General features: G+C 38.7%; 1 pseudogene; it reads right to left on the bottom strand.

Annotated features, from left to right (window-relative positions):
- LOC149144399 (ubiquitin-conjugating enzyme E2 22-like) overlaps window positions 1-24,167 on the bottom strand; it is a 56,333-nt pseudogene extending 32,166 nt beyond the window's left edge.
- Window positions 24,168-24,491: the final 324 nt, after the last annotated feature.

Below are 24,491 nucleotides of genomic sequence, written 5' to 3'. Positions count from 1 at the left end.
TTATCTGATAATATGGTTGATAATGTTCTAATGCACTCATTGAAGATCAATTAACTTAATCATAAGAAGTTGTGGAAGTAGCATATATGAATCTGATTATGGAAATGAAAAAGTTTTATTAATGTGATAATACTGATTCACCCCCCCCTCTCAGTATTATTTCCAACACATAGTTGGTGGTCTAATAAAAAATTGGCATCCAAGAGATTTTGAAGATGATTCTAAAAACTCCAACAATACCTATAGCTCGAGACACTTTGCAACTTGTTTATTTTTATATCATCTTTATGATTGTATTAGATTTCACTTGATAGAAAAGTAGGAAGGAGTTGTATATTATTTTCTATTTAAGCCAAAGTCTTGTAATTTGAAGGGGTTTGGAGCTGAGGACTCCTGAGGGCCTTTTTTTGTAACAATGAGATTAATAGAAACTCTCAAGATTAGAAGTTCTTGATCATTGACACAAAGATTCATGTGATGGATTTTTCCAATCTATTTTTCTTTACATGATTGTATATTTCTTGGTTTTTTCATCTCTTTAATGTATTTTCTTCAACGATTTGAGCAGAGATTAGGTGAAAGGAATTCGTTGTTTACGGCACTCTTTTCACAGGTGCTCACATCTTCTTGTCATTTTTCCTTTAAATGCTCTTGGATTCATCAAACATGTCCAATTGCAGTGAGTTTTCCTTTCATACAACCTACAACAAAAATTTAATGTCTAAGAAAATTCCATCTACCTTGCCTTTGTTATTCAAATATCATGTAACTAGTATCTTGTAGATTTTGTTGGTTTTCATATGCTGACTCCATCGCCCAATGGAGGCACTCCTCTGCACCCACCACCATTAAAAACTCAACCTACAAATTCATCTTTGAGCTGAACTATCTAGCCTAAAATCCATTCTTCCTCCAGTCATTTCATTGGCTGTGATCATAGAGAGAGCCCTCTCTAGTTTGGTAGGGCTAGCTGCCAAATCAAAAGATTGGTTTGAGGTTACCTCCTTCGGTCTCCTTTCTCAGCCTTGGGACACTATGGAGGATAACAAGACCCTCAAATACTTCTTACGAATTTGAAACTCAGTCTCAAATGGATTAATTCGGTTGGCTATATATAGTGGTTTTGTAAAATAGAAGAGACAAGTTTGTTTGTAAAGGTCGTGAGCCTACATAAATCAGTTGGCTTATATGAGTAGTTTGACAGTTCAAATTTAGAAAATTCATATCTCTCAAGTGACAAGGAGTTTGGAGGCATGTGAGTAGTCCTTGGAAAGAGCTTGAAGCCCTATATTGGCTGGTGTAGGAGTCATTTCAAAATGATGCCTCCAAGTGTCAAGAAAGCTCATTCTTTTATGACTATCTTAGAATAGGGTTGGTTCATTTTATGATTATATATTGTTAATATTATAATATGATTTTTTAATTTATTAGTTTAATGACTTAGTTTATTAATATTTTAGACATGAAACATCTACCTATACTATATATGCACCTTACTACTCTCAATGCAAGTGCAAAAAGGTAAAATAACCTTGGTTTGGTTCATCATTGAGTCAAACCTCAAACTCAGTATATGATACTAAAATTATGAGAATAAACCTATTCGACCATGGGAAATTGAAGACATAGGATCCAAGCCAATTATAATGTGATGAGGATATACATATTTTTATATGGCATACTCTGCTAAAGTAATGATAAGCTCAAAACAATTATTAGAGTACCAGAAAAATGCAAAATAAAAGATGTGTAAGCCTTTGAAACTTCCTAAGCAAGCAAAAGAAACAATGAATGACTAATTTAAGAAACATTTATTTCTGCCCAACAAATGTAGAAAAAAACAAGATGCTGATCAATGCAGGATTTTGATTCAACTAGGTTACCATTTCACCTAAGCCAAAGGAGGTCCACTCTTTGCAGTAAATCTCTTAAAGGCATGTTCCTTGAAACACTTTGAAGAACATATATAAGAAAGAAAAAGGCCACCACATATACTGAGACATACATATTGTGAGACATGTCAATGCAAGAAGTGAATTGCATGGTACAAACAACTTCATAATGAATAAAGAAAATTCGATCTTGGGGTTAGAAAATGTTATAACCTGAGTAACCATAACTAACCAAAGGAGAATTGACTGAACCAAATAAGAAATTCATATGCTATAATAATCTCCTATATATACTAATTCTCATTAATACCTCACATGGTACAATTCGACACTGACCAGAACTCTCACATGGTACAGTTCGACACTAACCAGAACTATGAAATTTAATGACCAACACTAAGGAATTAAATCCCAATTCCCAATAGATTTACCTACTACAAAGGCCAAACAAATCCATCTACCAAAGCCTAATTTTACTATACCAACATCTAACATAAGACACTAATAGAAAACAATAATCACAAAGACACAGAATCAATGCATGCACAAGAGAGACCCCAACAAACCAATGACTACACAAATCCAACCCCCATCAGACCAACAACAACACAAATCTAATCCCCACTAGACCAACATCTATACAAATCCAAACCCCACCAGACCAGCATATACACAAATCCAAACACCACCAGGCTTAATCTCTTTGAATATTTATTTACATATGCCTAGTACCAAGCATAAGCCCAATATCCTTGATCAGATCCCCAATCAAATCATTTATTTTAAAGTGATGTTTCTGAGTTTCCCATTCTAGGAGCATTAAAATGGAATGTAGCCAACTTACAACACTCAAAAAAATCCCAAAAGAATTCCTTCAGCTGAGATGTTGTAGATGAACTCATTTATTTCGTCAAAATCACCCCACAACTACGTGAAACAACCTACTTGCATAGGGAAAACCCATCTATGGATGGTTTCAACATTGTGTGGTGTGAAACACCCTTACTTAACCATCAAACCAAGACCCAGTGAGAATTAAATTCATTCTTCAATTTTGATTCCTGTGAGAAGAGGCCTTATGGACCAAGAAGGTCTCAAGGAGAATAAAAGGACAAAATGAGGATAAAACGAAAGGTTCTATTGTGTTATTTAATGGAGTGTTATGTTACATCAGTTATCCCACATACAAAACATGAAAGATAAAGTAAACATTAAATAAAAATTCAGTTATCAAACATGCAAAAGACGAGAGACAAGGTGGGAGTATTTCCTATAAATAGGCTCTTAGGCATTAGGAGTGGGAGATATTTGGTGAATTTTGTTTGTGGGTAGTCTACGAGAGAGTGACGAGAGACTGCATATCTAGCCAAGTGAAACCTCTATGCAAATCTTGGAATTATCCTCCATTGTCATCAATACCTTCTTGGGAACGCCTTCTTTATCTTATTGTAGAGTTATTTAAGATTCTATGATAGTTTGGTTCTTGGGATGGATTTATAACTGCTTATTGAGTATTGAGTATTGAGAGAGAGAGAGAGAGAGAGAGAGAGAGAGAGAGAGAGAGAGAGAGAGAGAGAGAGAGAGAGAGAGAGGATGAAAAATCTTGTTGGGGCTCACAACCATGGATAAGTTATTGGGTGGGGTAATCTCACCATTAGATCCATCAAGCATTGTGAAAGGGTCGATGAATTGGTAGACTATGTCCTATAGGGAGTGACCAGGACTGAGGGGCATGGTTGTATGATCAAGGGGAGGATAGGCAAAAGAATGAGGGAACAAGGGATCCCAGCTCTCCTAACATCAGAGGCTGATGGGAGAAATCTCCTAATAGAAACCTGGCTACTCCACTGAATTTGTTGGGTAGTATCTAAGGCGCAAGTCTCTAGGTTTAATGTGAAAGCATATTTTCTCAATCTGGGACTGACATCACTAGTATCATGCCTTCTGGGCCCTCTCAGGCTTGTGGTTTTTATTTGTGTGATGACTAAAGTGGCATGGTCCATATGGTGGGATTTTGTTCCAATTTTAAATGTATACTTACTCCTGTCTTGTTTATTTTAGTTCTTCGAATCCTAATTAATGATAACTTTACTCCTACTAACTTTTAATGCTAACTTTAATCCTCCTAACTTTTAATGCTAACTTTACTCCTACTAACTTTTATTTATTTACTTTTCATATTTATGCTACAGCTCCATTTTCCAGTCACTCATGGCCCCCACCATTTCCTAACTTGCTACATTATCATTTTCTTTGCCTGTTGTTCATCACTTAGCAACATAATGCAATCTGTTGCCTTCTCTTGATCACATGTTGCTTCAAGTTCTCCTTAGAATCAACCAAATTAGAAATGTCCCAAACAATAATTCTAACCCATGACCAATATAGCTAGTTCAAGTCAAAAAAGTACTTTTGGTGGGTAACAATCACCATTGGAAAAATAGGGATAAGCAAAGGTTGGAAAACAAGGGCCAAATAAGTAGAAACCCAAATGTGTCTTTATATCATGATATAAAGATGCAACATTGAATGCACTCAAATGGTATAATGGTGGTTCTACCCGCTACTAATTTGTTTGAAAAAAGTGGATAGATTATCCTTAAGTGTCTAGTGGGGCCCAGAAAAACCATACCATTTTCTCACGAAGAGATTCCTGGCATAAAGCTTTATGTTCCATTGGGCCTATTAAGGGTTTTTTCTCATGTTCTTGGAGATTGATACCAATATACTCAAGGTTGCAACTACTAACAACTATGTTTTGAGCCATTCATATCACAATAATCACAGAGTATTAGCCATTGTAGACCCATATAAGGGTGTCTTTGTGCCTTAAAGTTGCCTGGAAGTGGATATTATCTTCTCTCTCTTGCTGCAAAACTTGTTAGGTGTGTGAACATGATCTCCATGGTATGAGTCTGACAGGGTGTCCTTGGATAGGCTAAGGTTCACTTCTAAATACTAACATATGTTATGTGCATGAAAATCATTTTAAATATGAAACTATGCAAACTATGTTCATATCCAACTTTTCTGAAAATCTAATTTATTAAGTCATTTTTTATTCCCACCCTTTCCCACAATAATATGGTACTATCACGAGTGTACCTTAACCTTTGTGATGGGTGCCTCACACAAAGAAAATATGGTGCCCTATCACTGTTAAACGCACTAATCCATCTGTGTGTGGATGCCCACACAAGGAAAATATGGTTTCGTATCACTGTTAAATGCACTAATTCATTTGCGTCCACCAATGACCACATCACATCCATGGAAAAGTGAAAAACGAGTAGTCTTCATTGTGAATATCATGTCAAATCATTCATCATGGTATCAAATTCACACCATCTTAGCATTTTTTGGCCATTAGTATCTGATATTGGGCGAGGATTATGCATTTCTCATAAATCATACCAGTTAAGTCATAAGTTTTGGATCAAGTTTTTGAGTAGTTTTGGAAACTTCCCAACTAGGGACGGTCACATTAATATAATCTTGTTTTCTGATGCACATTCTTTCTTGCAGTTTCCCCTAATCTCAAATCTATTGTTCCTGGGTCGCAATATCGTGTTTTTATTTCCGTGGATCAATCGGTTTTTATTTAGATCTCAATTCCAATGGAAAACAAAGGTTATTCTTCTTATTCCTCCTCTTCACCCTCTTTTTCTAACTCCACTCATTATCCCTATTATGGCGTGTTTATTAATCACAGGGGACCTGATGTAAAGAACACATTCACGGCCCATCTCTACTGTTGACTTTTGAACCATGGATTGCAAGTCTTTTTAGACAAACCCGAATTGCTGGAAGGCCACCTCATTAGTCCTAAAATATGTGCCACTATTGAAGTCGCCTCTCTTCATTTCACTATCTTCTCTCCAACCTATGCGGAATCCAAATGGTGCCTGGATGAGATGGTTCTTATGTTCAAGTCCAAAGCTACCATTCTTCCTGTCTTCTACAAAGTGGAGCCTTGCCAACTCCAGTGGACAGTCAAAGATGGAGCATATGCTTGAATGGATGTTTGTCATTTTATTTGAAACCCGATGTCTAGTATACATATCTCTGTTTCAAAGTATCTTTATAAAAATACGATTATAATTAATAAACTACGCAGGCATCAGGTATAGGTAAAAGAGTTTTCAGGCCAAATTGCTTGACCGGGAAATGATAATAAACAATATTCACATAGGCATTAAGGTTTGACAATGTATATCCTAGTTTAAATTTGATATAATATTTATTCCTATATCTGTGAGTATATGGATTCGAGTAAAAGAAAAACTAGCACATAAAATAGGCTTCCAGATTAGGGAAGGTTTTTTCTCTTTTTGAGAAACCAAGAATGATGAAATTTGTACTTATAGGGAGTATGACAGAGATATAACTGAATCTGCAATACATAAAGTATGACAGAGTGTATACTTACCTCAGAGAGTCAGACCTGATTCTAGACGAAAATTGAAGCAGAGGCCTGTACGAAGCACCATTCACGATTGCACGCGAACTTCACACGAAGTAATTCACAAGTGTACGCCAACTTCACACAAAGTAATTATGGAGATGTCAGTTCATTTCAAATAAGCACAAAACCAATGGGCAAGAACTGTTAAAAAAATATAAGAAACAAATTAGGTCTACCTAGATTGACTATGCATCCATTGCAATGCCAATGATTGAGACCCTTACAATTTCCCACAAGTTAAGTCTGAAACAATTAATAAATAAAAAAGGTTAAACGATGGAATTTGTACTTAGTATGATCGAGATATGACAGAACCTGTAATAGAGAGTATGACAGAGTGTATACTTCGTAAGATAAATGCTGTGTAGCAAGGTCGATATTGGCCGCCATATACTTACTTCAGACCTGATTCCAGATGAAAATTGAGGCAGAGGCCTGTACTAAGCACCATTCACGAGTGTTTGACCAGCTTCACACAAAGTAAATATGCAGATGTAAGTTCAATTCCCACTGCTATTCATCCATGAAGGATTTTGTTGTTCCTGATCGTGAAGGGTTAGGGTTCATCGGCAAGAAAGGTTGCTGCTATTCCTGACAACTCTCGACCGTGAAGTGTTAGGGTTCATCGACGATGAGGTTGCTGCTATTCTGGACCACTCTCGACATCCTTCCACCGAAATCATGTTTTTTGTGTTCGCTTGGCCAAGAAAACATATAAACAATACCTTAGAATATATATATTATTATATTATATATTAAAACCCTCTAAGCCCCTATTATAACCCCATTATATCATTTTGTAATTTTTCCATTTTTAATGCCCCAATATGAACACACGTGATATAATATTGGTTTGTAAGTGAAGCCCTCGTGGTGGCATACTAAAAAATATCGTTAATTTGACTACATATTAGAGAATACCTCTAAAAATCACATTATTTAACCACCTGTTGACGGTGTTGGACCCACCAACATGTCAGGGGATCTCCCCGATAAGAATTCCCAACTATATCTCATACCGTTTGGTGTATGAGTCCTAGCAGTGGGTCATACGATATTGCCTTAACCGCAGTTGCACGTAGAGGCAAGTAATATGTCCCTGTTGGTAGAAAGGGTGTGACATATGGATCAAGTCAAGGAAGGTGCATGAGTGGTTCTAACACACGAAGGGTGAGGTGAGCGCACCCCTTGGAAACCTATGAAAGCACAGAGTTAAGAAGGGAACACATGAGCAAAGATGCATCACAAACTAGAAGGCAAGTAAGCTAGAAATCCAAAGTGATGATTAAACCAACAACACATTTCAGTAAGATTCATACATGCATATACAGAAAGAATCTATACACTCACGCGTAAGGAAATAGATACATATATCATTTAGAGTAAACAAGATAGCTGAAATACAATATGACATATGCATGAAACGTGTTGGCTCTGTTATGTGAAGAAGTGAAAGTTCCAATCATACAATACAACGATGACCAACCACTAGTTCCGACAACGGAATGTTACAGTCACTGCTGCCAAGTTTCGTTACAATAGTCTCCAAGCTTTCTCTAAGACACTCCTATTGGAAGCTTGGTGACCAAAATCCCTTACAATGAGTTATGAGGGTCTATATATAGCAAAGGGTGGGGTGGTCCTTGAAATTCCCCTTTGTGGCTGTTCATCTACCCTCATGACTGTTCATCTACTCTATGACTGTTACATCCAACTATCGACACTTGAACTTCCACTTGACAAGATGTTACATACAATCTGCACATGTACCCATGTGAGACAAAAGAAGATTGAGCAATCCATGCAAGACATCCCTATGACTCAGACAACTATGGGAAGACCAGTTCTTCAACATCCTCATGGTGGTTGACAGTAGCGAACTGATGCCAAGCTCGGTATTCTGTGATGGTGTCTATGTAATCTATGATGACATCTTTCTGGAAATGAACTCTTGCCTCTGTATCATCTGGGTACACTGCTCTGGCTCCTCTATCCAACTCGTTTGATAACATGCGCATCATTACCTTGAGTGCAGCTGGACCAATGAAATACTGATGCATGGTGTCTGCACTAATCACCAAGTCTGCACTGGTGGCTATGCGTATCAACTCATCAAAGTACGAGTCAAGCTCCAGTCAGACTTGTGCCTTCATCTTTTCCTCAACGGGTGTACTGATAGATGGGATCATATGGTGCGTGCACAACAACCTCCATATACCTGAATACCCGTGCATGGGAAGCTTGCAAACTAGTGCTGAGTTGTAGGAGATCTTCATAGTTCCAGATCTGACTTCGGATGCATGCCTTTAGCTCGACCGCTCTGGGCTTCATCGTCTTGGGCAAGTGTCACGTGGCTCCCTTGTATCTCATTGTCCATGTTTCCATGTAGTCAACAATAGTATGCACGTTTGAAAATATATGTGCTCTCCTAGCACATCACTTCTGCAAACCATTGAGATGGACACCTGCCTTATGCACGACACCAAAATTGGAATACAATGTGTGCATGATTGTCTCAAGGGACAATACTTCATCTAGTATCGCCTTCTGCAACTCTTCTTGGGTGGATGTTGTAATTAGTTCTCCTCCTTTCTTGGGCATTTATAACTTAGCCATTCGCTCATTCTTAGCTATCAAGAAGCAAACACTTGAGCTAGTGGCTTTGACATATGCTCTAGTAGCATCAGCCAATGCTATTAGATGCTTGCACATGTCAGACATGATCGCTCATTCCTTAAGCTGCATAGGAGATGTGTGATCATCTGGAGTAGAAACTCTACACAATTGCACAACTATATGCTGCGAATCATCAAATGATATGTTGTGCATCTCTCCTTCCGGATTGTCTGCAAGGATCTTAGTGTCTCCTTGGTTGCTTGGGACCTTCTCTGCCTTCAAATCCGGTGAAGCTGGTGGTTTGAATTCTTGGTGGTAAGGCATGAGCTCAATGTCTTGTTCTAACTATTGCTGCTCCATATCCGTATCCATCTACTCAAGTGCTTGTTCAATCTCTTGAGTGTAGTCCTTCTCCTATGACTGCTCACCTTCTCTGCTTGGTGCCAGCTGTTTAGATGAGTCTACTACCTATACGGGCGCAGTTTCATTTTTCTGTACATGTTGTGCCCCTTGGTGTACATGTTCTTGTTGCACTTCCTTCTCCTATCTGCGCAACCCCTGTTCCTTCTGGAGTTGCTCCTTCAACTCATGCAACTTGTTCATTGTTTCCTCCATCCTCTATTTTTCTCTCTGTCTTTGTGCATTCCTCCTATCATGTTTTTGCCTCTTCGCCTCTATTGCTAAAGCTACTTTCTGTACAAGAAGGTCTGATATGAACCCTTAGCTTTGTTCTACCTCTACGCTGTTGATAATCTTTCTCTTTCCTTTGTCGTGTGTCGATATGTTTACCTTTGCTGCTTATGCTATTGGTGCTCTCTTGGATGCTGCTTCACACTACCTCTCTAACCATTCCACAACGATGCCGACTGGTTCATTGGGCCTGGAGAAGTTTTAAAAATATCTCCATGGATCTTCCTCCGCCCAATGACATGCCTCGTGGATGCACTGAAATTGTACTCTCACTCGATGATCTTCCACAATACAATTTAGGTCATACAGATTGAAGCTTCGAACGTTGAAAGGATATTTCTTGATCTCCTCTGTTTCAACATCTGCATGCTTGAGGTTTTGTATCTTGTACAACCTAATCCACAACAAAAGAGTGGGTTAAGGTGCCTTCTTCTCCCGGTGCAACCTAGCTGACAGTCCTGCTGATATGTGGTATGATACTTCTTCCATGACGAGCTTTTCCATGACAAACTTCGACAAAACATGCGGAGGTTTCTCCGTGTTGTACATTCGTATGAAGGTGTCAGACGGTGAGGCATACCAATCTGCTATGTTGATCAGTGCCTCCATTTCTACCTTCGACATGCAAGGTGAATCCTACTCAAATATCATCTTGTACACTGGGTGACAAAGTGATCTGACAACTGTGTGATAAATCCTCTGAAGCTGCATGCAGAAAACAATTTATAATAAGTATGGATAGAGGTTTTCGGTGATGTCCATGCCCACTTCATGCCCAGGAACCCTTGATGGGCACAGATTGCATCCAATATGTAAGTGGACATGTAGATTTCTTCTTGCTGACCTTTAGGCGGCTCCCGATCTCTGTGACCTGTTCCTTCAGCCTATGAGCCAAGATGTTAGACCAGTTGCATGCTTTGCCTTCACTGGCTAGTTGGTCTAATGCGATCACCCAACTCTGCGGGAAGGTCTCCATGCTCTCTTGGCCATACAAGCGACATGCATAGATGACCAAGTATTGATACACCTTCCGCAGTATCTTCATCCTGTAAATCTAGTTGGGTGTCATCTTGAATTTGGTTGGCGCCTTCACCCAGTTCTTCAAGATATCCCTGGAGTTGCATTGGTGCTGGGAATGATGAAGGGTGTCTCCATGGTGATCAATCGATTCAACAAATGATACATATGCTGATAATCTTATGCCATTAAGGTAGAAATCTCCGACCCGCTAAAACTACTCAATGTCATCATCTCAGGATCAATGTGCGAGACAATCCAATGTATCATGTCTACGCATGGGAACACGGGATACCTGCATGCAATCCAGTACAAGCCGGACTTGTGAATGTTCACATAGAAATGGAAGTCTTCGAGATCTTCCCCAAATTTTCCTGAGAATGCATCATTGAACTCTTGCCATTTCAGCTTGATGTCTTTGTCCACGATCAACTTAGTGTCTTCATAGATTGGCAAACTCGTAGACACTCGCTCAACTGTTGCTCCAGTTGTGATTCCATTGGTGTCCTTTGATACTGCTCTTTTAGAGGCCATTGATCCTGAACTGCTGAGAGACGGATGAACACCTGATATATCTAGAGACATGGTGACATGCATGGCAAGAAATCTGTCAGTTAAAACCAAAGCAAACTTTAGGGATGACATGCTATATACCTGGGGATTGATTGGCAAGGATTGCGTAATTTTCACTGGGAGGCTGGGAGACTGACTGCTGGAACTGTGCAAAGGTAGCCTAGACTATCAGGAGGTTGGTTGGTTGCTGGAATTGCGCAATGCGTAATCCATACTGGCCTACTGGGTGCTGGGATTTCACAATGTGCAATTTCAGCTGGCAGGTGATGTAGGCCCAGGGACTGCATTGCACAATTTTCTGGGCCAGCAGTCACTGCCTCTCAAAACTGCGCAAGGAAAGATTGGAGGGCAGTCACTGGCCATAATTGTGCATTTTCTGGGAGGAAAGAAAAGCCTTCCCTCTCATAATTGTGCAATGCTGTCTTGGTGAGGCAGAGTTCGGGCCAAGGTTGCCCAGACCCGCCAACAGGAAACTGAAAGAAAATGAAGATGTGAATGCATTGCGATACTTAGTGTAAGAAGAGGTGAATGATCATGCATGCAAAGAGTGAATGAAAGATTAAGAAAACAGAACAACATGCATGTGTGTAAAACGAGTCACTGAATCAAGGACCGTTCGTGCAAAATAATGTCATGCATGCGACAACAGTGAGATGCTAAAGAAAACTAAAATGGTGCTTCTACAAGATAATATGCATGTAAATGAAAGTAAACATTCACAAAAATCAAGCATACAACACTCACACAAGCCAAAACACAAAAAGCGACAGAAATGTTGCAAAAGACAAGTGGAATTACCAGGAAATAGTTGAGCTGGATGTGTCGAAGACTCCTGGATGTGATGTGGGATGTTAGAGATCCAAGATCGATGTGAAGCATGAGCTTTGAAGCGTTGAATAAATAAGCTTGAGGCTCATGACGTGCATGCCACAAATCTAGGACAAAGCGACACTTGGAGGAAGGTTTCTAAAATGATCTTTGCATGTAACGTCCAACTGCTAAAAATAACTCCATAAAATCTAGGGATGCTTTTTTTCATGTTTCTTTTTGCTATTTCAAGAAAAAGAAACCCATCCATGCAAGTCAAGTTTTCTCGGTCCCGGGTGGAATCAATCAACCTAAGGGCACATGCAATAGTCTGCTTGACAGAGGGGAAATTCCGTGCAATTTCTGGGCAAAAGCTGCGCTGGCCGTCCAAAGGGATTGCACAATTTATGGGAGGAGCAACTGACCGCTGCTCAGAATTGCACAATTTCTGAGCTGAGAAGAATTGTTGGGCCAGATTGCGCAGTTTTCACTAGGAAGGCTATTTGACAGGATTGAGCAGTTTCTGAGCCTAGCAGGTTGCTAGTCAGATTTGTGCAATTTCTAGAGGGTAGATTGGTTCCCCTCCAGAATTGCACAATTTATTGAGGGAACAATTGGAAGCTCATGTACATGACAGTGCAAGACATGCTGTTGAGGATGGTTGGTAGGGAGGCTCCAAAACAAAGCTAAGGAAAAATTTTGGAGGGTGGTTGTAGCCACTACAACACCCCCTGCCAATACAAACCTAATACACCTTCCCAATTTAGAAACCCCTACTTTCACTAGATATTGTAGGTATCTAGTTTTTCATTAACATTTTTAATACCCCTTTACATTTTTTCATTAACTTTGAGCTCAATTTTAATACCTGCCAATATAAAAAACCTTTACCCCCTATATATCCCCCAATATATTTTGTTATTTTTGCCTCAATATATATCCCCCAATATGAATGCATGTGGTATGGTATTGCTCCCCCAATGAAGCCCCCGTGCTTATTGAGCTATCTATAATCCATGCATAACCTCAATGTTCCATCTTTCTTTTTCACAAACAATAAAGGTGCTCTCCAAGGAGACATGTTTGGTCTTATGTACTTCTTATCCAATAACTCTTGTAGTTGAATCTTTTGTTCCATTAGTTTAGGTACACTTATTTTGTGTGGGACCTTGGAAACTGGAATAGATCCTGGTACAAGATTAATTGTGAATTAAATTTCCCTCCTTGGAGGAAGTCTTGGTATTTCTTCTAGAAATACACCCTTAAATTCTTCTAATACAAGATATTCAACTAATCATGGTTGCTGGTATTTTTCAAACAGTCCTTGCACTTGAACAGTGAAAAATTTGCAACCCTTCCTAGCATACTTCTTCATTTGCATAGTATAAATTTGTCTGACAAATATTTTTCTTGAAATTCATTGCACCTTGGAAGCTTTTCCCCCATCATCAACACAAGTAAAGGATTTTTCTAAACAATTTAATATCAAATCTATGTTTTTCTAACCAGTCCATTCCTTGAGGATGCCATAGGATCATAATGGTAAAATATTTAAATGGACGATAGTTTGCATCCCATTAAGATATATAGTATATTCCTTCCTAATTTCGGATACTTTCCTTTTGGTTCTTGTCTCTAGCTGCATTAACCAAGGCTTATGTTTCTTTTCTTTTCTAAGTTTACATTTCTCAACTATAGCAAGGGAAACATAACTTAGGGTAGATCCTGGATCTATAAGCACATATACATTTTTGTCAAATATCTTACCTTGTATTTATACCATAGTTTACTAATGATCTTCCTATCTCCCATTCAATGCAGCGTTGATTTTTGGTATATTACTGGATACATAATTTACTGTTAAAGCTTCTTGAATTTGATTTAGCACTATTTTCTTGTTTAATGGATTTTGTAGACAACCTCTCCACAAGTTATTTTCACCACAACCCCAACATTTTATGGGTGGTATAATATATTCAATGAAGTTTTTGTTTCTTACAGCGGTTCCTCCTTTTTGTCCAACAGTTTTTTTGTTGATTAAAAATTCTGTTATAATTTCCACCCCGCACACTATTTGTAAAAGTGGGCTTTTTAAACCTCTTTTTTATTGTCGAATTTTTCAGGTTTCTTTGATACCCACCCCTTATAACTTTCTCCTTTTTGTTTTCTCTGGCCGAAACACAAATTTTCTTTTCTAATAGTCTCATCCATTGTTTTTGGTTGATCAAATTCATCTTTCTCTAAATGATAAAGGTAGTCAGATGACAAATATTTGGATTTTTGCTTTTTGTTCCTTCAAGTAAGGAACATACCTCAATAGACTCATGAATTTATTGACAGAGTCATCCATAGTGAGTTTTCCTAATTTCAATTCATGAAATTCCCTAGCCTTTTCATCAAAGTACCTCTCAGTCATGTATTTTTTCTTAAATTCTTTCTTGAACAATTTCCAAGTTAGATTGTTGGTTCTAATTCTTTTAAAAACTTTATTTTCTTCCCACCATAAATCTGTCTTACTAATCAACTAGTATGTGGCCAATATTGCCTTGAGATTGCTTGGATAATTGTACACTTCAAAATATTTGGACATATTAAGGATCCATGCCTTTGCTCCTTCAGTTTCACCATCGAAATTGGGGGGCTTGATTTTCTTAAAATCTCCGTGTAACTGAGAGGATGATTTCCTTTTTTTGGATGAAAAAAACTAATTCTTGATTTTTGTTCATCTTGATCACTAAACTCATTGGTTCTACTATCAGTAGAATTTGTTGAATTACATCTGCTTGTAGTAATAAAAAAATTACTTTTAGGTCTCTTCCTGTGAGTCTTTTTACTAGCTTTCTCCTTCTCCATCTTTCTTAACAAGTACCCATTAATTTCTTCTTGATATTCTCTAGCTTTGACCAACCTTTCCTAATTTTGTTTAATATCATCCAAATCAATTATTAGATTCATCATTACTTGCAAAAATTCAATATTTTTCCCTTCTGCATTACTGGTTCTGTCTCCAACCGACCATTTTAATATCATCTTCTGCTTCACCTCTTGGTGATCCCACAGAAGTTTGGTCATTAAACTCTCCCACCATTTTAAGTTCTTTTTTTCTTTAATAAAATATGTTCATAACATGTATAGTAGTATAGTTTCTAGGACCTAAAAGAGGCCCAATGTTGTAACTACAACTCTGATACCACTTGTAATGACCCTCATAATCTTATTATTATTTTTTGTTTTTTTGTTTTTTTGTTTTATGTTATCATTTATAGGGTTCTACTAACAACTACTAATTTGACTTTATTTTTCCTTCATTTTCATTGTATAGTTCTACCTAGACATAGATCATATATCTCTACATGCAAATAGATATCTCAACCTTTCATTATTATGTATCACTGTTGAAAATAGCAACAATAAATGCTAAAAATATAAATGCTAAAAATAGCATTTCAAGATATACTCCAACTCTATTGGAAATAGAAAAAAATAGAAATGCTAAAAATAAAATTTCTATAAATAGCATTTCGGGATATATTCCAATTTTGATTTGTTCTTGAATCAAAATTGAGAATTAAAATTCGAATTTAGTCTCACTAGCTGTTTGAAAAATAATTAATTAATTCATATTGAGTTAATTAGTTGGAGAAATTCAAACATGAAGTCTTTGTAAAGACATGCAACAGTTATCCCTTTGATTGAGGAAGTTATCCCTTAATTAAGGAGATAAGGATGAGTTGTATTTGAGTTGTAATTAGTTAGCTTAGTTAATTAAGTCCAGTTAAATTAGTTCCAAATAGTTGGAGGAACTAATTGTGAGTTCAGTCAGTTAATGCATGCATGCAACTAGTGTTCTTCAGATAACTGAATATTCTCTCATAAATAACTCATGCATGTTAGTTCATACAGAGACCCAGTTGAGATTAAAGACAGGGAAATTGTACTATCAGTTGGAGGAATTTTCCTATAAAGGAAACTCATCCATGCAGAAGGAATTAACTCCTTTAGGATTGCACAGTTATTTCAGAGGTTAGAGTTGTGTGAGAGGGGAATTCACACAAGTGGAAGCTAGAGGACCCAGGATAAACTGCACAAGGAAATAGGAGGCTTGGAGGGTAGAGGAGAAGGTTTCTGAGAAGCCTTTGACTGTCTATGAGCAACATTGAGGGATTGTACTGAGAGTTGGATAGATTGTGAGCTAAAGCTTTGTGTAATCCAGAGATATTTCCACTTGTATGATAATAAAGAGATCAGGGTTTTTAGCTGAGTCTTTCCCCAAAGTATTCTTCTGTGTTCATGTGTGATTGATTTCTCATTCATTGTTATGTGTGTTCTATTTGATCTTGCTCAAAATTGATTAAGCTTCCACAAGTTTGTTTGTAGAAGTAGATCAAGTATTTTTCTTTAGTATATTGCATTATCAGGTGATTTACAATGGGAATTTCTACAATTACTCTCAATAATATGAATGGCATGAATTTTCTTTCAAGAGACCCCTTTCGTTTCCATTTACAATCTTATTCCTAATCAATAAAATGATATGCTATTATTTTTTTCAACTCATATTTGGATTAATTACAACAAAGGAACATGGTCCATTATACAATGTTATATTGACATACATAAATAGAAAATGTTAATCATAGTTCATTCAAACTTTCCGACCATACGTGAACCCTCATTATATATGTGTGTGTGTGTGTGATTCACCAAGGGTTTTTTTCAACATTACGTTTTTTTGGTTTCTTTGCACTCCTTGTTAGCATATATTTGAATTGTTTTATATACTTTATTCCCAATGTGGGATTATGTAACATTAATTCATAGATATATGTAAATTGTAAGGGTTCTAGATTGTTCTATTGTAAGCGGGAAAGTTGTTTATGATTTCCACGTATCCAGCTAAAGTATTGACTTGATTGATGACTTAGATTAAACAAAGCCATATCAACGTTCATGTTTAGGGTTTTCAGTGAGAGTTTAATGATCTATTAGTTTTCATTTTCATCCATTCACCTTTAATTTTGGTTTTCTTCTGGTCGCGTCACTTATCGTGGTTGGGGTTTCGTTGTTTTTTCAATGGCGCATGCCATCTCATTTAAAGCATTGCAATAGGTGCATATTAGTCATTTTATCATGAGTGTATGGCTTACATATGTTGTGTATTGAAAGTTGACCTTCCAATTTGTCAAATGGAATGACTTGATTGTCCATTTAATTATGATCCTCATGCACAAAGGTATGACTAGTTATAAGAATGCTTGTATCTAGTTATAATCTTCCATTCTTATGTTTTCATACAAAGTAGTTTAGTCTATGTACTAATAATTTTGGAATGTTCCAGGGTTACCTATAGTTCTTATGGTCTTGTTGTGACTTGTATAAGTCATCCCAAGGAGTGGATCAACATATTCCTACTCCAAGAGGTAATTATTATTTCTTTAGTGGAAAATGCCTTTTTTTTTGGTCAAGTAAGATTGGAGCCTTCAATTAACCACAAGAAAGATTACATATGTTACACATCTTTACAAGTGTAAAGACCAATAAAAGACAAACCCGTTGATGATTGACAGTCAACAGGGTCAACAAAACTCGAAACAAAACCCGAAACCTTACATATATAGCTTACACATAAACCTCTGACCATTATCTAACCCGAGAGCCATTCGATAAGTACCCCAGTGATCCGATGGCCCTTAAAGAAATTGCGTCGGAAACTTACACGACCCTTACCCGCTTTACGAAGCCGACAGAGAAAATAAACTATTAATGTATAAAACTTCGGGTTTGTTCTTGGGCTTAATCTCCTCCCATTTTGAAACCCGATATCCTTTCGATCAAGATCACGTATGATCCGACGGTCATTAATGATATTGCCCCGGAAACATACTCGACCCTTACTTGGTTCATGGATCCGATATGGATTATAAGCCATTGGTTTATAAAAATTCGGGCCCGGTCTAAGTCTTAACCTTCGATCACTTTTAAAACCTGATATCCATACGATCAAGCCCCTGCTAATCTGACGGTCATCAGAGATATTGGGTCGGAAACTAGCATGACCTTTACCCAATTTACGGAGCCGATAAAAATTATAAACCGCTAATCTATAAATCTTCGGGTCCGCTTGTAGACTTAACCTTCTGCCATTTTTCAACCTGATAGCCATTCGATAACGAAGGCCATCAAAATATATCTTCGGCGACCTTTCTAGTAGCCCGCTATTTACCATGTACTCCTCCCCTTTAGCTTGCTCTATCTTAAGCATTCTTTGTGGGATCAATGGTTAGGATTGACTCCAACTTCCACTGGTCTTCCTTCTGCTCATTTCTCATGGTCTGGAAGTGCTCCATGTCTTTGGATGCCTGTCTTTGACAAGCATCACGCAATTTTCCTGAGGGTGTTGAATCCCAAGCGTACCTGCTGTAACTTTCCTTGTGAAGCACTCCTTCATTCGCTAGATGATCAGCTAACATATTGGATTTTCTTCGCACATGAAAGAAACTGATAGTTCTCAGGGTTCACAAGCGAGAATAAATACGCTAAAAGACCTGTGATAGCCTCCAATGTTTCAAAAATTTTCCTGGTGCCATTCCATTACATATCTTCTTGGCCGCATTGATGACTGATTCAGAGCCTGCTTCAATGATGGCATTGCATAAATTTGACTCGATCAGGATTTCCAAGCACTGCTCTAAGGCCATGAGCTCTGCCATGTTATTACTGGCAGTCCCCAAATGACTATGAAAGATGTCCTTTATGTGCCCCTGCTCATCTCTTATAACCCCGCCAAATCCAGCCATCCCTGGGTTGCCCTTAGAGGCTCCGTCTATATTGATTTTAAAAAAACCATGAGGAGGAGGCTGCCAAATGTCTTTACCAACAGTTGTTTGGCTCACACCCTTGTTTATGCCCTGGGGAACTAGCGAATGGAGACCCAACTGTAGTAGTATGTGAGCATCCTGGGGCAAAGGAGGGTTCTCAGGAAGTTTCCACAAAAGGGCTCCAACTGTGTCTTTGAGCTGTCGTAATATTTGTGCAATGATGTGCTGGGTCGAGCTTGTTTTGTTCTTGAAAATCCTGCCATTGTGTTCTTTCCATACATCCCAGATAATAAAGCCTGGAACCAGAGTCCAAGCTTTATTGATGATTTCATTGCTTGAGAAGTCTTTCCTCTAATTCTTCAAAGTGTTGGTGATGTTGAATCTATCCCTGTTAATTTGCCTGAAGACTGAGGCCACCCAATCCCACAAGGTAGAGGTGAAAGGGCAGAGGTTGAGTAAGTGTTCCATCGTCTCGTCTTGTAAGCCACATATATGGCATTTGGATGGGCCAACAAAACCCCTTTTTAGAAGATTCTCCCAAGTTAGAATTTTCTTTTGTTGAACCAGCCACATAAACAACTTTATTTTCATCCAATGCGGGTTCTGCCAAAGGTTCTTCCATACTTGATCAGGGTTTTGATAATCAAACCCTAGGGCCATTCATTTAGCTTCTTTGAGGTTAAAGTTGCCTTCGGTGTTTCTTCCCCATCTCAGTTGGTTAGACAAGGATGACACCAAAATCTTCCTCTGTTCCAAGTCCAGAGCAAGAGAAACTGCTTGGGCCTTCAAAGGGCTCTCTTCACTGTAACCTAGATCCTTCCATATTCTCCATTTACCATTGTTCCTTACCTGATCCTAGAAGTCACTTACCATAAGTAAACCTTTGTTGTCAGTGTCATTCTTGAGAGCGGTTAATTCTTCCTTAAACAAATTTGGTTCTTGCTACCAGTTATCCTCCCAAAACCGTGCCAGGTTCCCAGCTCGGATCTCCCAGAAACTATGCTGCTGGAAAATGCCTCTATTCTCCCAAGCAAGGTTCCAAATGTGGGAGCCCTTGATGAGCCCTGACATTCGGATATGATCCCTCTCCTGCCAATTATTTTCATATTTATGTTTCCAAAGCTTGGCCCAAGGGGTTTCTGATTCCTTAAGCCACCTCCACCAAAGTTTTTCTCCCGAAAATCTACTGAGGGTTTCAGTGTCATGAATCCCCAAACTACCATGGGCCTTAGGTTTGCAGAGCTTGTCCCAAGCTACGAAAGCCCACTTATTTTTCTCTTCCCCTCTTCCCCAAAGAAAATCTCGTTAAATACTCCTGATCTGTTTCATAACGCCTTTAGGAGCAGGAAGTGTTGAAAACATGAAAATGAGAATAGCCTACAGGACAACCTTCATAAGCACAAGACACCGCACCAAATTTAAAGACCTGCATGTCCATTTCTTGACCTTGTCCTGAATTTTATTCGTTACCGGCTCCCACACTCCCTTGCTTAGAGGTTTGTATGTAAGAGGCATTCCAAGGTACTTGGAAGGTAACTGATCCCTTTGAAACCCAAGAATTCTGGTGAGGTTCCTATGAGTAGCAATGTCAATGTTAAAAAATAGAACTTTTGATTTGTCAAGGCTTAACTCTGTACTGGAGGCCATAGTGAAGTTGTTCAGGATTTGTTTGAAAGCTCTGGCTTCCCTGATCGTGGGAATACCCTGCGGCATTGTGTCATTTAGAAATTGTTGATGAGTAGAAGCCGCACCATCCAGGGTGAGGTCTGGGGGAGAGTTGATTCGCTTGCCTGAGACCCCTAGAAGGCATAAAGGTTCGAGAGGGAGAGCCGTTAAGTAGGATGGAAAAACTGGCCATGGATATAAGGGCCATAACCCATCTTATCTAGTTGTGGTCAAAGCCATAAGCTCTTAGCACTGCCCTGATGTAAGACCAACTTAGCTTATCATAAGCCTTCGCTAGGTCAAGTTGTATGATCATACCAGCTTGCTTATTACTCTTAAGAGAGTGTACCACATAGTGAGCTTGAATGATGTTATTGATAATCTATCTTCCTTCCACATAACCAGTTTGCTCCTCTGAGACAAGAGCTGGAAGCAGGGGCTTGAGTCTGTTAGCGATCACTTTGGAAATAGTTTTGTACACCACATTACTTAAAGCTATGGGTCTGAATTGGTCTGGTGTCATAGCGTTTTCCTTCTTTGCAATCAAAGCTATGAAAGAGGCATTAAGAGCCTTCAAAACCATTTTGGATCTTCTTGAGCCTTCCACAACCTCAAGGATATATTGTCTGATTGTTTTCCAACAAGCTTTGAAGAAGTCCAAATTGAACCCATCCGGGCTAGGAGCTTTCCCATTTTGCATCTCATTGATAACTTCACTGACCTCCTCTTTAGACACTGGCCTGTTAAGATTGTGGTTGTCTTCCCTGGTTACAAGCTTAGGAATGTGCTTTGTGAAATTGTTAAAGAACCGATATCTGTAGATGAGAGGCTCCTCTGCTATGCTAAGGAAGTGCTGAACAAGGACATATTCCATTTCTTTGTGAGAGACGAGCTTTTTCCCTTGAGAATATTTGAGTTTTGTAATTCTGTTATGTGACCTGTGATCTAGGGTTGATTTACGAAGAAACTTCGTGTTTCTTTCTCCTTCTCTAATCCACTGCATCCTTGATTTTTGTCTCTAGAAAATCTCCTCTTGCATGCACCGATATTCCCATTCATGCTGAAGATAGTCAGCTTGATTTTTCCGTTCCTCAGTAAAAACCATCTGTGATGATGATTTGATTAATCCCCTGGAGTTTCTGCTCAAATTCTCTTTTGGCTTTAAAAATATTACCAAACTCCTTTTTTCTCCAATATTTAAGCCTGGATTTGATGCATTTAAGTCTTTGTTGTAGCATGAACATTTTAGTGCCTTGAACGGGAATATCTTCCATCCACCATTTGTCAATATTGCTGGTGAAGTCAGGGTGAGAGAGCCAGACGTTTCCAAACTTGAAAGATCTGTTCCTTAGTGTACCCATAAAATTAGCTTCAAGATGGACAGGCCAGTGGTCCGAGCCTCCAAAGGAAAGGATTGACGCTGACATGTCAAGGCCTGTGAGAAGGGGTCCTCTGAGATAATGAATCTATCTAGTTTAGAGGTGATTTGAGAAGCCCCTCCCCTCTTATTACTACAGGTAAAAGTGCCATTTATTGTTTTAGTGTCCACTAGCCCCATGTTATTTATGAAGTTCTGGAAGACAATGGAGTCTTTGCCTAGTTTTCTGGTACTGTCTTTTTTCTCTGTAAGGGATTTGGTCATATTAAAATCCCCTACCAAAATCCAGGGCACATTAGGATATCTCTCTCTTAGCTCCTCAAGGGAGGTGAGAAGCTTGAGTTTTTCCTCTTGTTTTTGAGGACCATAGACGTTTGTGATCATGTATATCTCCTTATCACCCAAAGGTTGAATCACCAATGATAGATAGTTCCTGGATGCTTCAGCATCCAGGATTCAAAGTTTCTGGGGATCCCAAAGCGTAAGAATCCCCCCTGCCGAGTTGTCTGCTTTAACCTCTAGATACTCATACTTGATTAACCATTTGATGTGTATCTCTATGATCTTGTCCATTGAACACTTTGTTTCGTGAATAAAAACCATATTTGGTTTTTCTCCTTTTATTCTACTACTAATATTTCTTTGTTTCCTTTTACTTCCTAGACCCCTAAGGTTCCAGGTTGTAAGCATCATTAAGAAAGGTTTGTAAAGGATTAACTGGTAATATCTCTCATCTTACCTGAGTTAATCATGAGTTTCCCACATTCGGTCAACAACTCATTATGTCTTTTTCTTCCTCTTTTCCTCCCTGGGTTCTTGGAAGAATGCATCGGTGTATCCTTCATCGTTTTCTCCCCTCTATTCTCCTGGCTATGATGGCTTATTTTGACTCCAGAGCCCTTTGATTGCGATCTCTAGAGGAAGAGCTGTTGAACCCTGTCAAACTCCTCTTTTGACAGTGAGTCTACCCCTTTGGTGATTCCTTGCTCCAGAAACTTTTCTAGATCTAAATTCTCCCTTTCTAGAATCTCCTGCAGTTCATGGTCCTCCATTCCAACCACACTGAGGGTCATCTCATGGTCCCTACAAAGCTCCATAATTCTCGGCAGATCATCCTTTTGTTGGCTGTTCTCTGGTATATCTTCCATGCTAGCATTCCTTTCCTTCTTAGTGGTATTATTCTTCGATTCCCGGTTTTTTCCGTTGTTTCCAACTTCTTCTTCTAAAATCTTGAAACTGTTGTGGCTTGGTTGTCCGTCCTCATTAATATTCTTTTGATACCTCTTTCCTCCTTTCTCTTTACCTCCAACCTTAGTAAAACCCTCAGGAACTTTGTCTGTGGTGTTTTTCGTGTTTCTCTCCAGTTTATTTAATGGGCAGTCTCTGTATAGGTGCCCATGTTCATGGCACTTGCGACACCTAAATGGGACATGTTCATAGTCCACCGACTGCACCCATTATTCATCATACACTTCTAAAATGATCGCGTCCGGAAGTGCCCTTGATAAGTCCATTTCCACACATATCTGGGCGAAGGATGTGTATTTTCCTTTTAGAGTCGCATCTGAGATATTTATAAAATGTCCTAGCTTGTTGCCGATAGACTTTAGAGACTCTGATAGCCAATAATCTAAAGGAAGGGAGCAAAGTCTTATCCATACTGGTACCGATGTGAAAGTTTCTCATTTTGGGACAAAGTTCATCATCCATGGTTGCATGTAAAGGCTTGCAGCAACGTAAAAATAGGGTCCTCCCTCGAACACTCTGTCTTTATCCTTTAAGGTTGTGAACACCACCATAAAGAAGCCCTTGGACCTTAGGTGAAGGTTTATTTCCCCCTTTGGTTTCTAGGGGTTCCTTATCCATGCTTGCAAAGCCCTCTTTGTTGGCCAAATCCCTATAAATTTGCATATAACCGCGTATTTCGCCATGTGATCTCTATGAACTTGTAGCGCTGGGTCACTTGAAATGAACTGAGGAATAATGGTTGACTTGGGTTTACAGACCCCTGTTGTACTCATAGGAGCAATTTTCTGACTACTACCCCCTATCCTCCTCTCCCTACTAGCTTCCTCATGATTCCCTTCTTGTCCATGAGGTCTAATATTTTCCAATTTTTCTGTGTTAATAGCCTCTGTTGCCACCTCCATTGGTTTCTTGAAGCGATGCAATCTAGCTCCCTTGCTTCTGTCTGCAACTACTTGACTGTAGGAGGGAGCATAAATCCCTCCTCCGTGTCCCACCATGGCGACCAACGACAAAACCCTGATGCAGAACCCTAGTTTAGATTGTAGAGCCCAATCGTTCCCTGCCTCCAAAAATTAACCTAAATTTCAAAAACCTCGTGGAAAATGCCTTTAAAGTAATTAATTTATTCTCGTCATACTCTTGTATGTATTTCCCTCTTACTCTTTCTGAAGAGAATAGAGTGTAGATGTAAATTAAGTATCAAATGTAGGAACGAGGTTTTTAACTCTTACTCTAAAAAAACAATTCAAATTCGGCATTCTAATCCAATCGGCTATATGCCAAAATATTTTGCTTCTGTTGTTAGGGTTTTTCAAGGGAAT

The sequence above is a fragment of the Pinus tabuliformis genome, chromosome X, assembly GCF_031772625.1.
Source record: "Pinus tabuliformis cultivar Carrire ecotype Pingquan chromosome X, CPIR1, whole genome shotgun sequence".
Classification (NCBI taxonomy): domain Eukaryota; kingdom Viridiplantae; phylum Streptophyta; class Pinopsida; order Pinales; family Pinaceae; genus Pinus; species Pinus tabuliformis.
This window is presented reverse-complemented; position numbering and strand designations above follow the sequence as displayed.